The following is a 15,384-nucleotide window of genomic DNA, read 5'->3' as shown; positions in this document are numbered from 1 at the left end:
GAACTGAAGAGAGTTGTGCTGGCCGCAAAATATCACACCGCAGTGCTAAATGAAATGTCGTGCTATCGAGTGCTTCCAAGAAGGACCGAGGAAAGCCGAGACAGGCCGACCCTTGGCATGCGGATGGCCCGGACACTCGGCCAGCGTGAAGTCTGGCACGCCGTGGCCGGCCCTGGTCTAAAGGAACATGCCAGCACGCTGAATCGTAGAACGGTTGGATTCCCGCTAAGATCTCACGCAGTGTGGTGGAGAGCTGATAACTCTTCCAGACCCTACGATCAGACTTGACCTCTGTGACACGTGGATGACAGCTCGTGTGGACTTGGCTGCCACCTGCGGCCCGCCCCCTGTCCGCTGGGCTGCACGCGCCTGCACAGCACTGTACGGCCATTGTTCTGGCAGCGCCTGGCCGGGCCCTGAATCTTAATGACGGGCCGCTCCTCCCGAGGTGACACGAGGACGCTTCACCTGCCGCCGCTGTCATTCCACTAGCACCGCAAAATAAACCCAACTCTTGCTTCTTACTGGCAGACCGTAAACGGGAATTTGTTAGCAGGTTCGTCCATAGGGATACAACTATGGCCTTGTGAGACTTACCGGTGCGTGTCTCGTTATTTCTTTGAGGGGCGTTCATTAAGTGGTGCAACACATTTTTTTTCTGAAAGCAGGTTGGTTCCATTCAGAATTTCGATAAACCATGGCTAACAAACCCTATTTCTCAACATAATCTCCGTTAGGTGCGTCAGCCTTATGCCACCTTGCTGGGAGGGTCTGTATGCCCGTATGATACCACTCTACTGGTCGACGCCGGACCCAACGTCTTTCCGCATCAGTAACTTCGCCAGCTGTGAGTGTGGCTATGAACATCCCCGGAGGTGGTTTGGCACCACACCACAGATTGCCGTTTTGTTTCCGGTTTGAAGTAGTGAACCCATGTTTCATCGCCTGTGACGATGTTCGATAAAAAAAATTGCCACGATCAGCCTCGTAACGCGCAATCAATTCCGGACAGATGATCCTTCGTTGCTCTTTGTAGTCTTCTGTTATGTGGCGAGGAACCCACCTCTAAGTACCCCAGCTGGTGGACGCGTGTGCCGGCACTACCAACAGAGGCGTTCAGTTGAACAGCGAGGTGTTTGATAGTGATGCGTCGATCACAGCGAATGATAATGCCCGCAAATTCCAACACTGCAGGGGTCACGCGGGAGATCGGATAGGTTTGCGCGATTTTGTTGCGATGATGACAGATGCCTCGCCCAATGACTCGCCGTGCTTTTGTTTACTGTCGGGTCTCCGTAGATATTCTGCAAACTGCTGTGAATATCTGCGATGTTCTGGTCTACCACCAAAAGAAACTCAATGACAAGTCTCTGCTTAGAACGCTCCATTACAGACGGTATTTTGTAGGTTGCGTATAGCGCCACCACCTATAGGAATTTCATGAAACGATAGGTCTCGAAGCGGGAATGTTACTTAATGTCCCACAACAAAAACCGAATATTTTTGAACGAAATTGCCCGAGAAAAGAAAATCTTGTATTACTTATTGACCACCCATCTTATGTTCAACACCATTATTCATACCTAATGGTAAAACAATTTTGTTACGATAGGCTGTTTACTTGACAAGATGCTCCTTTTAATCATAATATTAATACGTGAACATCTTAAATTAAAGTATCGACTTTTAAAATTATCTATACAAGGAGGCCGATGAAGCTTAAATAATTTGAAAGGTACTTTCCATAGATGCGCACAAAAAAGGCATGTGTGTACATAGTAATTAAGAGAGACAAAAGGAACAGATATAGATACATGGGAAAAGTTTTCCTCTGTCTCTAACACTGCTACCAGCCAACCCGCCAGGTGCTACGGTAGAAATAACACACGAAAGTAACCACGTTTCGTGAAATCACATTCCAGGGAAGTTCGTGTTGAAATGTTACAAGATGGTTCATTTGTACGAGTACTAACTCACGATACAGGCCAGCTGCCGGGTGGCTATAATTCAAGTGCAGCTACTTACAGAGGTCCAGTGTGGGCTCTAATTAATACTAACGGTCCTAGGCTACACAATGTTCTTTATTTGCTCAAAAACATGTTTCACCCGGGCAGGGCATCATCAGGCTGGAAGTCCAATGAAAAATTGACATAATAAATAACCCGGTTTGGTCCTATTCTGAGCTGCTACACTCAAAAGTGAAATCCGAAAGCGTGAATATGTCTGACATAAAGGATAGGAAAGCACATAAAAAATGTTAACCCAGGTAAAACGGGTTGTTTTTGAGCCAATGAAGAGCAATGTGCAACTTAGGAGTGTCTTTTAATATTAATCACAACATAATGTTTCTGTACCACCGCGCCACAACGGATTGGAATAAATTTTATGGGCTCTATCAGCGAAACGTAGTAGATGTGCTAATGCGTTAATGTGGAACCGATTTACGCTGGAAAAAATTAGTTCCAATTTTGGCCACTACGAGCAAATCTGGCGCTGTGAATGCAAGAAAGAAGTATAAAAATGTTTCCATATGTAATGGATTAGGAACAGGACGTGAGCAGAAAAGGTCCGAATAAGTGAGAAAGACATAATGTTGATTTTATTATTAATCGCAGCTTACACAATTTATTCGTCGACGAGGTGCTGCATCCGTAAAATGACGTAATCAACATTTGCCCGCAGCACTACAGTTTCATTTCAGCGACGTGTTCCTCTATACTGGCCTTCAGATCAGGTAGAGACCGAAAGTGTCCCTGGTAATCGTGATCTTTTAAATAATCCCAGATCCGGAAGTCACATGGATACAGATCAAGTGAAGTTGCAGGCCATGCGTTTGGAAAACCTCTGGAGATAACACTTTCGTGGAAGGCTGCACTAAGCAAGTCTTTCACTAGGCGGGCGACATGAGGTGTTGCCCCATCTTGCATGGAAACAGTGGTTTCCACATGGTTGCGCTCTTCCAAAGCAGGAACCACATGCTGTACAATGATAACGTCCAGGCGTCACGGTACATCTGACAGGCCTTTGGATATATTCTCTTCAAAGAAGAACGGATCAAGAGTAAAGGTGCTTATTAATCCAACCACTCACTCACATATGGCGAGTGCACTGGACCCTGTAGTGTAATACGTAGAATATAGCCCAGCCACATGTCATCGACTACGTAGCTGCGGATCATGAGGTTACAGCTGCTGCACCGTCTGGCTCTTGTACCGGTACCAGTGTACAGTAGACTGCAAAACTTTACCTAGTGTTTGCTGTGGGACGGACAATTCTCGTTATATTGCACGAGCGAGCACTAGCACTATCTGGGGCAGTCTACTACAGTAATAACAACTTCGTCAGTAACTTCCACATGGACAGGACGCCTACCTCGTCCAAGTGCGCCGGCCGAGGTGGCCGAGCGGTTCTAGGCGCTTCAGTTTGGAACCGCGCGACCGCTACGGCCGCAGGTTCGAATCCTGCCTCGGGCATAGATGGGTGATGTCCTTAGTTAGGTTTAAGTAGTTCTAAGTTCTAGGGGACTGATGACCTCAGATGTTAAGTCCCATAGTGCTCAGAGCCATTTTTTTTCGTCCAGTTGCTACACCAAACTCACCCGTGTTTTAGAATTTCATTATCGTCTTCATTTAAACATATGTTGACATCGGGACACTCCTGAGACCTTTCAGTCAGCGACAAACTCAGTGCAGCAATGTTATGGTTGCTGTTAGTTTCACTAACAGCGCACCGTCTGTTTTCTCGATAACGATACTGTTCACTCACTTTGTTGCTTGTCAAATGGCAGCGTGGATGTCATACCGTCATACGAATAGCGCCAGATTTGCACCTGGTGACGGATGGAGTGGGGAACGTTATTGTAGATGGTTTCGTATCGTGGGAGGAGAGCTGATCTGCTTTCGATCATTGTCCGATAGAGTGTCTACCATGATTGGCAGTCGGCGAATGTGGGGTGGACCCCTGTTTTCTTCATGCGAGACACAGGCCGCGAGCAGCGGGAGTCACTCGCCCGTGACGCTCGCGTCTCGAGAGTTTGTTTGTGCAGTCTGTTGGGCTTGACGGCAGGCAGCCAGGATGGCGCAAGCTTCTCTATTCAAATTGTTTGAATGTTTTAATATTTCAGTGGCCTCTCTGACCTTAGATTTCACCATCCATTGCTGCTAACATTTCACCATCCCTCGCTGCTTGGCAACTACATAGGTTTCAATGAATTTATTTTTCTTGTGGAAGTCTTTCAGATGTTGCGCTGCCGAAGTCTAATGTAGCCATTGTGCTCTCGGATGCGTGTTGCTACTGGCCTACCGGCTTCGCCGATGTGGACTTTCCATACTCACTCCTGGATCTTGCGACTGATGTAGAAGACAGGCTGGATACCAAACCGGCGGAGGTGTTTAGCAATTTGGCCAGTGACATTCTTACCATAAGATAAGCGCGCTGTTGGCTGCTGTTTGTCGCTATCTTGCCTGTTACACCTTCTTTCATTCGTTATTCATAGCTTAAGGATCATTTTGGGATTGTAATTGTTAGCAGATCGTCGGGTAGACCGTTCGCCGGGTGCAAGTCTATCGATCTGACGCCACTTCGGCGACTTGCGCGTCGATGGGGATGAAATGATGATTATTAGGACAACGTTACACCCAGTCCCTGAGCGGAGGAAACCTCCGACCCAGCCGGCAATCGAACCCGGGCCCTTAGGATTGACAAATGGCTTTGAGCACTATGGGACTTAACTTCTGAGGTCATCAGTCCCCTAGAACTTAGAACCACTCAAACCCAACCAATCTAAGGACACCACACACATCCATGCCCAAGGCAGGATTTGAACCTGCGACCGCAGCGGTCGCTCGGTTCCAGACTGTAGCACCTAGAACCGCTCGGTCACCTAGGCCGGCTAGGATTGACATTGGCTCTGAGCACTATGGGACTCAACTGCTGTGGTTATCAGTCCCCTAGAACTTAGAACTACTTAAACCTAACTAACCTAAGGACATCACACACATCCATGCCCAACGCAGGATTTGAACCTGCGACCGCAGCGGTCGCTCGGTTCCAGACTGTAGCACCTAGAACCGCTCGGCGCCCCCGGCCGGCTAGGATTGACATTCTGTCGCGCTGACCACTCAGCTACCGGGGGCGAACATTGTAATTGTTGACCACGAAGGTCGTTCGTTGCTTTCTAAGCACACCTCTTAATTTGTGAGCATCACTTAGACACTGTGTGCGAATGATCAGCAGACGGTTGACTGAAATATCCTATCCTGGATAGTGGAGGATTCCACATGTAAGTACCTGTCCGCGTGTGTAGGTTTCCGATGTACTTTGTGCTCTAGTGTGCAATGTCCTATATATTTCCGCGGCTATAAGTGGAATTGCACCATTCTTCTCTACTTCGAGAGTGAACTGTATCTTCTCGCGCATCTCGTTCAAATATTCGTGATTGGTGAAACTGAGGATGAGAGAGGTTGTTGAAATATTAAAGTATATTAAAGCTATCAGATCTCAACAGGCTGCACAAACAATTTGAGACAGCGAGTAACTGTTGTTGCGCTACCCGTATCCCACAAGAGGAAAAAAAAAAGGAGTCCACACCCCATTTACCGAGGACTGCCAGTCATGGTACACACTGCAAGGGGAAATAAATAACTGCAGGTCTACACTCCTTCCATGAAAGCAAACCAAGTACCCTTAACGTTCTTCACTCCTTCTATCACAAGAGACCTACAATATAGACGACATTGTTTCATGCACAATAGAATAGTCATGACAAAATATAGTGGACCTTCGATAACACCAGAGGACCAAGAAGAAGGGTACGTCGAATTGCCCAGTGATAGTTATTTTACAATATAACTCATCACCACACCCAGAAAAATTTATGTTTTCATAAAAGCACTGTGTGATCAGTGAAGTGTTTGTTGTATGGTAGTGTACGAGGTGTGGCTAGAAAAAAACCGGACTAGTACTGGTGAAACAATAAAACGAATGCAATAAGGCTGAGAGTCGGGTGGCCTGTCACGTGACTCTCGCTCCGCCTACTGCTCGAGTTTCATCTGCCTCCTGCACTCAGTCTGCCCGTGGCGTCTGTTTTAAGTAGTTGACGTTTTGTCTGTGCGTCGGAAAATGTTGAGTGTACAGAAAGAACAGCGTGTTAACATCAAATTTTGTTTCAAACTAGGAAAATCTGCAAGTGAAACGTTTGTAATGTTACAACATTACGGCGATGATTGTATATCGCGAACACAAGTGTTTGAGTGGTTTAAACGATTTAAAGATGGCCGCGAAGACACCAGTGATGACACTCGCACTGGCAGACCATTGTCAGCAAAAACTGATGCAAACATTGAAAAAATCGGTAAACTTGTTCGACAAGATCGCCGTTTAACAATCAGAGCAGTGTCTGAGTTAACAGGAGTTGACAAGGAAAGTGTTAGGCAGATTCTTCATGAAAGTTTCAACATGAACAAAGTGTGTTCAAAAATGGATCCAAAGTGTCTCACAATTGAACAGAAGGAACGCCGAAGAATGATTTGTTCTGACATCCTGGAAAACATTGAAAGTGATCCCACATTCTTACAAAATGTTATTACTTGCGATGAATCGTGGTTTTTTACTTACGATCCCGAAACTAAACGCCAATCGATGCATTGGAAAACTCCTGGTTCTCCACGACAAAAAAAAGCACGAATGTCAAAATCGAAATTCAAGGCAATGATGATTGTTTTTTTTGACATCAAAGGGATTGTGCACATTGATTGGGTACCAGAGGGACAAACAGTGAATCAGCATTACTACATTAGCGTCCTGGCTACCCTACGTGAGCGAGTACGGAGAAAACGGAACGATCTGTGGAGAAAAAAAGTCATGGATCCTTCACCAAGACAATGCCCCAGCTCACAGTGCGTTGTCAGTGAAGACGTTTTTGGCAAAACACAACATTCCCATCTTAGATCATCCACTCAACTCACCTGATTTGGCCCCCTGTGACTTTTTTCTTTTCCCTAAAGTCAAGTCAGCTTTGAAAGGAATTAGATTTGAGACTGTTGAAGCAGTAAAAGAAAAAGCGACGGAAGTAATGTATGGACTTACCGAAAATGATCTGCAGCATTGCTATGAACAGTGGAAAATTCGTATGGAGCGGTGTAGAGACCGAGGAGGAGAGTACATTGAAGGAGATAACATGAAATTGTAAATAATTGTAAATAAATGTTTTTTCCAGCATCAGTCCGGTTTTTTTCTAGCCGCACCTCGTATGTAAATTTAGTTTAATATGTTTAGTATCCTCGAAGGGACTCAAGAGAACGAGATCGAAGTGGGCGCACCAGTGTTGGTCGTCTACAATTCTTTGGTTTCGCGTCAGTTGGCAGCATAAAACTAGGAGACAGGTTGCGCACATACCTCGGCCAATTGTCTTGATGTTTCCGAAGCTTTCCGATCACGGAAGATGTTTTCGCACACAGTTGCTGGCTTTGTCTTTGTGTATCTCGCGGTTTGCTATTGTAACTTGGGCTGTAACCTGCTGATGATTCATGGCTTACACATTTTGAATTACTCTAGGGTTTGTATACTGTTTTCGGTATTACCGTCACTCATCATTTCTCAGAAACCGATCACGTCACTCCCACACAAGGGTAGTTTCTAACATACAAACACATTACACCTTATTAACTGTAATGGGGGTAGTACGTCTATCTTCCATTAATTGTGGCGACTCACTGAGTAATTAATATTTTGACGACTAGATGTTATGCCGTATCTCTCCACAGCTGGGTATTTAATTATTCTTACAATATAAAATTTGTAATGTTATATAAATAGAATCAAATACATTATTTATGATGTCTTCACGGAGATGTACTGGTCCGAGAGAGACAAAGCCACTCACTAGTTGGAGGATTACTCATACTGTACGATACTGCAAATAGTCTATATTGCGATAACATTTGCACGAAACGTGCAGGTGGTTGTATGTATGGTTTATTTTACCAATTAAGGCAAAATTGAACACATACCGAGGTAGCTGCAAATCAAAAGCAACAAGAGTAATCCATATTCGAAATAACGCATTTACTTATGTTTTTGTTTCATTGCTTATTATCATTTCTTATTGTTTCTAGTTAATTATGATATTGTATATAATAGTTTTACAAGTATTTTGTATAAATTACTATCTTAATTAATACATTATTAAATATTACAAGTAAAGAAATAATACCATGTAGAGAATTTTCAATTATGTGAATGTATTGCACGATCTGCTTTGGACAAACCGTAGGGGAGGTTTTCAGAATGGCAAATGGCTCTGAGCAGTATGCGACTTAATTTCTGAGGTCATCAGTCGCCTAGAACTTAGAACTAATTAAACCTAACTAACCTAAGGACATCACACACATCCATGCCCGAGGCAGGATTCGAACCTGCGACCGTAGCGGTCGCGCGGTTCCAGACTGTAGCGCCTAGAACCGCAAGGCCACTCCGGCCGGCAGTTTTCAGAATGAAATAAATAAATAAGTGTTTTGGAAATTCCTGGCAGATTAAGACTTTGTACCGGCCTGGGACTCCAACCCATACCTTCCCTTCCATGGGCAATTTTCTTATGGACTTGTTTTGTTTTTGTTCTTTCATTTGTTTATTTTATTTATTTATTTCATTTTGTTGGAACATCCCACATTCCCTTATAGAGCATCCATTTGACCAGTATTGTAATTGAGAAGCAGGTATACCTGGCTGGCAGCCAGAGAAATGTCTTCTGTTTCATTCATGGATAAAAGTACTGGTCCGAAATACACACATCAAAAGAAGTTTTGCATCACCTCGGTTCCGAGAGTTCCGGAACCTGTACAGAAAACTGGAACAGAGATCAACGTAAACATCATTTCCGTCCTTTTTATTGCTCATGAAAACCACACATTGCGTGTTGTACCATCATACAGTGAGACGTTCAGAGGTGGTGGTCTAGATTGCTGTACTCACCGGTACCTATAATATCCAGTTGCACGTCCACTTGCTTTGATGCATACCTGTATTCGTCGTGGCATACTATCCACACGTCGGCCGGTGTGGCCGTGCGGTTAAAGGCGCTTCAGTCTTGAACCGCGTGACCGCTACGGTCGCAGGTTCGAATCCTGCCTCGGGCATGGATGTGTGTGATGTCCTTAGGTTAGTTAGGTTTAATTAGTTCTAAGTTCTAGGCGACTGATGACCTCAGAAGTTAAGTCGCATAGTGCTCAGAGCCATTTGAACCATTTGAACTATCCACACGTTCATCAAGGCACTGTTGCTCCAGATTGTTTCACTCGTCAACGGCGATTCGGTGTAGATCCCTCACAGGGGTTGGTGGGCCACGTAGCCCTTTTCAATCTACCCCAGGCATGTTCGATAGGATTCATGTCTGGAGAACATGCTGGCGACTCTGGTCGAGCGATGACGTTGTCCTGAAGGAAGTCATTCACAAGATGTGAACGATGTGAGCGTGAAATGCCGTCCATGAAGATGAATGCCTCGCCAATACGCTGCCCATATGGTTGCAGTATCGGTCGGAGGATGGCATTCACGTATCGTACAGCCGTTACGGCGCCTTCCATGACACCAGCGGCGTACGTCGGCCTCACATAATGCCACCACAAAACATCAGGGAACCTCCACCTTGCTATACTCGCTGGACAGTGAGTCTAATACGTTGAGCCTGACCGGGTTGCCTCCAAACACGTCTCCGACTGTTGTCTGGTTGAAGGCATATGCGACAGTCATCGGTGAAGAGAACGTGATGCCAATCCTGAGCGGTCCATTCGGCATGTTGTTGGGCCCATCTGTACCGCGCTACATGGTGCCGTGGTTGAAAAGATGGATCTCGCCATGGACGTCGGAAGTGAAGCTGCGCATCATGCAGCCTACTGCGCAACGTTTGAGTCGTAACACGACGTCCTGTGGCTGCACGAAAAGCATTATTCAACATGGTGGCGTTGCTGTCAGGGTTCATCCGAACCATAATCCGTAGGTAGCGGTCATCCACTGCAGTAGTACCCCTTGGGCAGCCTGAGCGAGGCAGTTTCTGTCTCTAGATATCTTCTCCATGTCCGAACAACATCGCTGTGGTTCACTCCGAGACGCCTGGACACTTCCCTTGTTGAGAAACCTTCCTGGCACAAAGTAAAAATGTGGACGCGATAAAACCGCTGTATTGACGGTCTAGGGATGGCTGAACTACAGACAACACGAGCCGTATACCTCCTTCCTGGTGGAATGACCGATCGGCTGTCGGGCCCCCTCCGTGTTATGGGCGCTGCTCATACATGGTTGTTTACATCTTTGGGCGGGTTTAATGACACCTCGGAACAGTCAAAGGGACTGTGTCTGTAAAACAATATCCACAGTCAACGCCTATTTCCAGGAGTTCTGGGAACCGGGGTGACGCAAAACTTTTTTTGATGTGTGTAGAATGTTTCTGAGTTGTACATGGATGGCGAAATACGCTTTCCGATTGTCACGTTCACTGTCAAATTTCAGGCTTCTCTAAAGTGTGCTAGGTGGTGACATATCTTATACTCCAGGTTGACGAGCGGCTAAACCCTAATTTATGTAGTTTGATATTCATGGAAATCTTTTGGTGGATGACCCTGTGCTACAGAGATCGTGCTTTTGGATCAGTGGATTATGGATACATGCCCATATCGTTATCCAGTCCTTGAAGGTATTCCCAATTTCAACTTTTTTCGTGTATTGATGGCATATTGAATTTTATATCTTTCTAGTTGTTGGATTTCTTGCGTTTCATTGTTCTGTATGTGCTAGGTCTCTAAGATGGCGGTGATGCGGGTTACACCAATTGACGGTTCTCTACTTCGTAGCTCTCTTTGATGATATAATTTGTAAGGCTGCGTTGTAGGTGTTGCCGTTGAGAAGCATGTTTCACACGAAGGTGGCAGCACATTTTGCCCTAGTGTTTATAAGCTGTAATCTTCCTCTTTCATTTGGTATTTGCATTATATTGTGCGGAATTTTAAGCGATTCGCCGTTCTGCACAAAGTACCTAACAGCCACTTCCATTCTATGTGCTCTTCCCTCTGGAATTGGAAATGTGCGCGTTAGATGTCTTATTTTGGGCAACGCCACATCAGTCCTGCACTGAATGTTTTACATGGTGTGAATTTCTCTGTGGAAGTGTCGTCGCAGTGGGCGTCATATGGCCCCAAGTCCGAGTGTCGACTGCGCTAGCTAGCTGTGTGTGTTTTATAAAATGCAGACCTAGTATTTATCCTGAGCTACCCAGGCAAGACACGTGAACCTTTCTCACATAATTAACTTCAATACCTCTCAGTTATCCGTAAGACATTTAGATTGTTAAATGCATGTATAGCTATGTACCTGACATATTTGTGTACTAGTCGAAATCTCCGTAGAAGTTATCTGTTATACTAGTATTGCATATTTTTGAGAGCAGAGGACTATTGATAACAACAACTGGTATTAATGAATATCTTATCATGAAGCTTTTGTCAGAGCACCAACTTTTCTAAAAATGTCTGAAGGATGACCTAGAACTAATACGATTTACACATTGTCTCATCACACGTATCTGGACACGTCTATGTAATGAATAACTGACCATTAGATATCACGAGAGGAAGGACAACCGATATAAAAGGAGGCGAGGAGTACTGTGTTGTCAGTAGAGAAGCTGACACAGCACAACGGCTCGGTCACGTAAGCTCAGCGACTTCAAATGTGGAGTAGTCATTGGATGTCACCTGGGTAACAAATCTACCAGGTTATGAAGTGAAACGCGAATGAACAACCACAACTAAGCCAAGACGAAGCAGACCTCCTGTACTGATGGACAGGGACCGTCCAACATTGCAGTGGATGGTTGTGAAAAATCGAATGAGATTAGCAGAAGGAAAAATTATGGTATAACTTTCCTGCCGTTTGTGCCAGATAAGCTTGGTAATGGTCACAGACAGAAAGTAGTAGCGAATTGTACAAAATAAATGATAGCTGAAGGTTCCACCATAAATTTTAACCATCACTCCTAGACCTGCAGTCTAGCTTGGACAATGACTGTACGTACAGAGTTAAAATGGATGAGGCACAATGGTCGAGGAGCTCGACATAAGCCAAACATTTCAGTAGTCAGTGCTGAGCCACGATTGAGGTGTTGCAAAGAGCGATGCCACTGAACAGTGGATGGCTGGAAAAAGAGTGATTTGGAGTGATGAATCACACTGTGGCCTGTGGCACTCCGATGGAAGCTTTTGAGTTTGCTGAATGCTTGGAGAGCATCACGTGCCATCATGTGTAGTGCCAACAGTGAAATACAGAAGAGGTGGTGTTACTGTATGTGGGTGCTTCTCGTGGTTATGCTTTGGTCCCCTTATTTCGGCTAAGCAAACACTGAATGTGGAAGATATGAACACAGTTTACAGCATTGGGAACTATGTAAAGTAGAGGAGCAATGGGGATACGATGATTTTTGCAACAGCATGATTTGCTACCCGTCATAAATCAGCGTCCGATAGGCAACGGTTTGTGAACAATAACAGTCCTGAAACGGACTGGCCTGCCTCGAGTCTCGACCTCAACCTAATGGAATTGGAATACCTCTGATCATTTTTTATCAGTTTGTCTAGTTGTTACAACATGCATCTCTGGTCTGAAGAGTACTACCCTTGCAAGTCAAGTGCCCACAAAAATTATGCCGTAACTCAATGATCACTGAAAATATGCAAACTAAACTAGTTTATTCATTTTTAAATCATCTCTAGCAATAGTAGTGCGAACTGCGAATGTACCTGAATTAAAGTGCTTCATTAATCTAAGTGTTTTGTTATTCAAGATTTTAAACATGGCTGCAGCAGCAAATGTTAAAATTCTTCACAATAAAAGGATGACAGCCAAAACAGTTGCAGGATAAAATTTTTTATTAAAATTATTGACCAAGGTTTCGGTACATATAAATATACCTTCATCAGAAGTAAAACTTCCTGAACAGAAAGACACATTCATTAGAAAAAGCCATATCAATGCAAGTGAGAAACAGACGCTTAAATAACGGTGAAATTACCAAAGTAATACAGGCACAAAATCTTTACTACTTACTAAAACAATTATGCCAAAGGCGTCGTCAGTAAAATTACATCATGCAATGGAGAATAATAATTAAGACATCATCTCCATTTATACAACATGTGTAATGAGCGCAGGGTCAAAGCGAACAGTTTAGCACCATTACTTCGCCTATGAACTATTGAAACACGAGTGTGAAAGCACTAGGGCAGATGGTTTCGCCGAGAGAGGGCACTTGCATGTGCCAGACTCGCGCATATTAAAATCCATGAATACATACATAAGCGCATCAAAAATTATTAAAGGTTGTGTTAATTCAAACACTGTCTTAATAAATAAAACGTATCAGCCCAATTAAAGACATTTATGTAAAATAGAAATATAGAACCAATTTACCTGTGTCCTAGTGTCAAACGGATAAAGCTTGCGTTTGGAACATCTAACGAGAGAGGGCACTAGTGTAATGCGCGAGAGTCTAGCGTAAAGTAGGCAGTGAAATACATACTAGCGAAAAAAAAATGTCGAAGCTAATAGTGTTACCCGATAACTTAAGTTTCAGATCAAGAAAATGGAGTTCTCTCTCGTTATTTTGTATCTCTTTTGTGAATTTCATTTTCTCGTGGAAACTGTTGAAAACATGAAACAGTTGTTGTAGATCTTGGTCACACCCTTGAAATAGTATGAGTATGTCATCAACATAACGGGCATAAAAAGAAATCTTATTGCCTAACGTAGGATTGTTTTTGAAGAAATTTTCTTCTAGTGCATTCACAAAGAGGTCAGCTAAGATGCCAGCTAACGGGCAACCCATAGCTAAGCCGAATGGTTGCTCATACATTTTACCATTAAACTGAAAGTAATTGTAATCTAGTACAACCTGCAGTAGTGACATAAGTTCCGACAACTGTAGCTCACTTAGAGTTCTATGTTGTCGAATGTTACCTTCAATAATCTTAAGAGTGATATCCACTGGAACATTAGTGTATAAACTTACGACGTCAAACGAAACCAAACGAGAGGAAGAAGTGATCTCTATCGATTTTAGCTTGTTTATTACCTCAGCACTATTTTTAACAGAATAATTGTTTCCAAAAACAAAGGCTTCTTTAATTTTAGTATGTAAAAATCTCGCTAATTTATGATGTGGGCTCTTTATTCCGTTAACGATGGGACGAACTGGGTGTTGACTTTTATGTACCTTAAACTGACTTCTAAGCATAGGTGCTCTAGGGTTCATATTAATTAAGGTTTTCTTTTGAAACTCTTTCATAAGACGTTTACTTCTTCTTAACGTATCCCTAATTTGCTTTTGTAACGTGGGGGTAGGATCCTGTTCAATTTCAAATATACCATTTTCTTCGAAAAAAGCCAAAGTTTTAGCAATGTATTCACTTTTATAGGCTACAACGAGCGAATTTCCATTGTCTGATTTAGTGATAAGAGCCTTGTTATTTTTTAATTTACGGTTAATATTAGTAATAATGTTACCCCCTCTCTGTTTTAAATCACTGTTTTTTACCGACTTGACCTCTCTTTCTATAATTGCGCTACATTCATGAGCAATCCTATTTTGTTGGGATTTTTCAGTTTTTATGGAGTCAAGACCAACTTTAAGGTCAACAATAAAATTATCTACCACTTTAGGATCGTTAATATTAGGCATGAAATTGTATTTAAAACCTCTCGCTAGCATGGCGCTTTCTTGAGGGGTAAAGCTTATAGAAGTTTTGTTTAGTACTCTGTCGAAAAATTGGTGTTCACAATTGACAGTTCTTTTTGCATGAAAAACATTAGATTTTGGGGTAACATTTTCCAGTTTATGAAGTTTAAAATCATGCCTACACTGAATTTCAATCTTACGATTGTGTAACCACTCATTAACACTATGCCAGATACTGTCTACGTGAAAGTTAAAATAATCTTTAAAAGTTCTAGTAATACAGAGATACAAAGAGTAAGCTTCTTCATTTAGTTTATCTTTCTTCTTATAAAGGTCACTGATTCTGTCACTCATAATTTGTTTCACCAAATCTAATGTTGTTCATGCAAAAAGAACTGTCAATTGTGAACACCAATTTTTCGACAGAGTACTAAACAAAACTTCTATAAGCTGTGGCTAAGCCATGTCTCCGCAATATCCTTTCTTTCAGGAGTGCTAGTTCTGCAAGGTTCGCAGGAGAGCTTCTGTAAAGTTTGGAAGGTAGGAGACGAGGTACTGGCAGAAGTAAAGCTGTGAGTACCGGGCGTGAGTCGTGCTTCGGTAGCTCAGCTGGTAGAGCACTTGCCCGCGAAAGGCAAAGGTCCCGAGTTCGAGTCCCGGTCGGG

This window comes from Schistocerca nitens, chromosome 6 (genome assembly GCF_023898315.1).
Source record: "Schistocerca nitens isolate TAMUIC-IGC-003100 chromosome 6, iqSchNite1.1, whole genome shotgun sequence".
Classification (NCBI taxonomy): Eukaryota; Metazoa; Arthropoda; class Insecta; order Orthoptera; family Acrididae; genus Schistocerca; species Schistocerca nitens.
The sequence above is the reverse complement of the archived record's forward strand: the minus strand, read 5'-3'. Positions refer to the sequence as shown.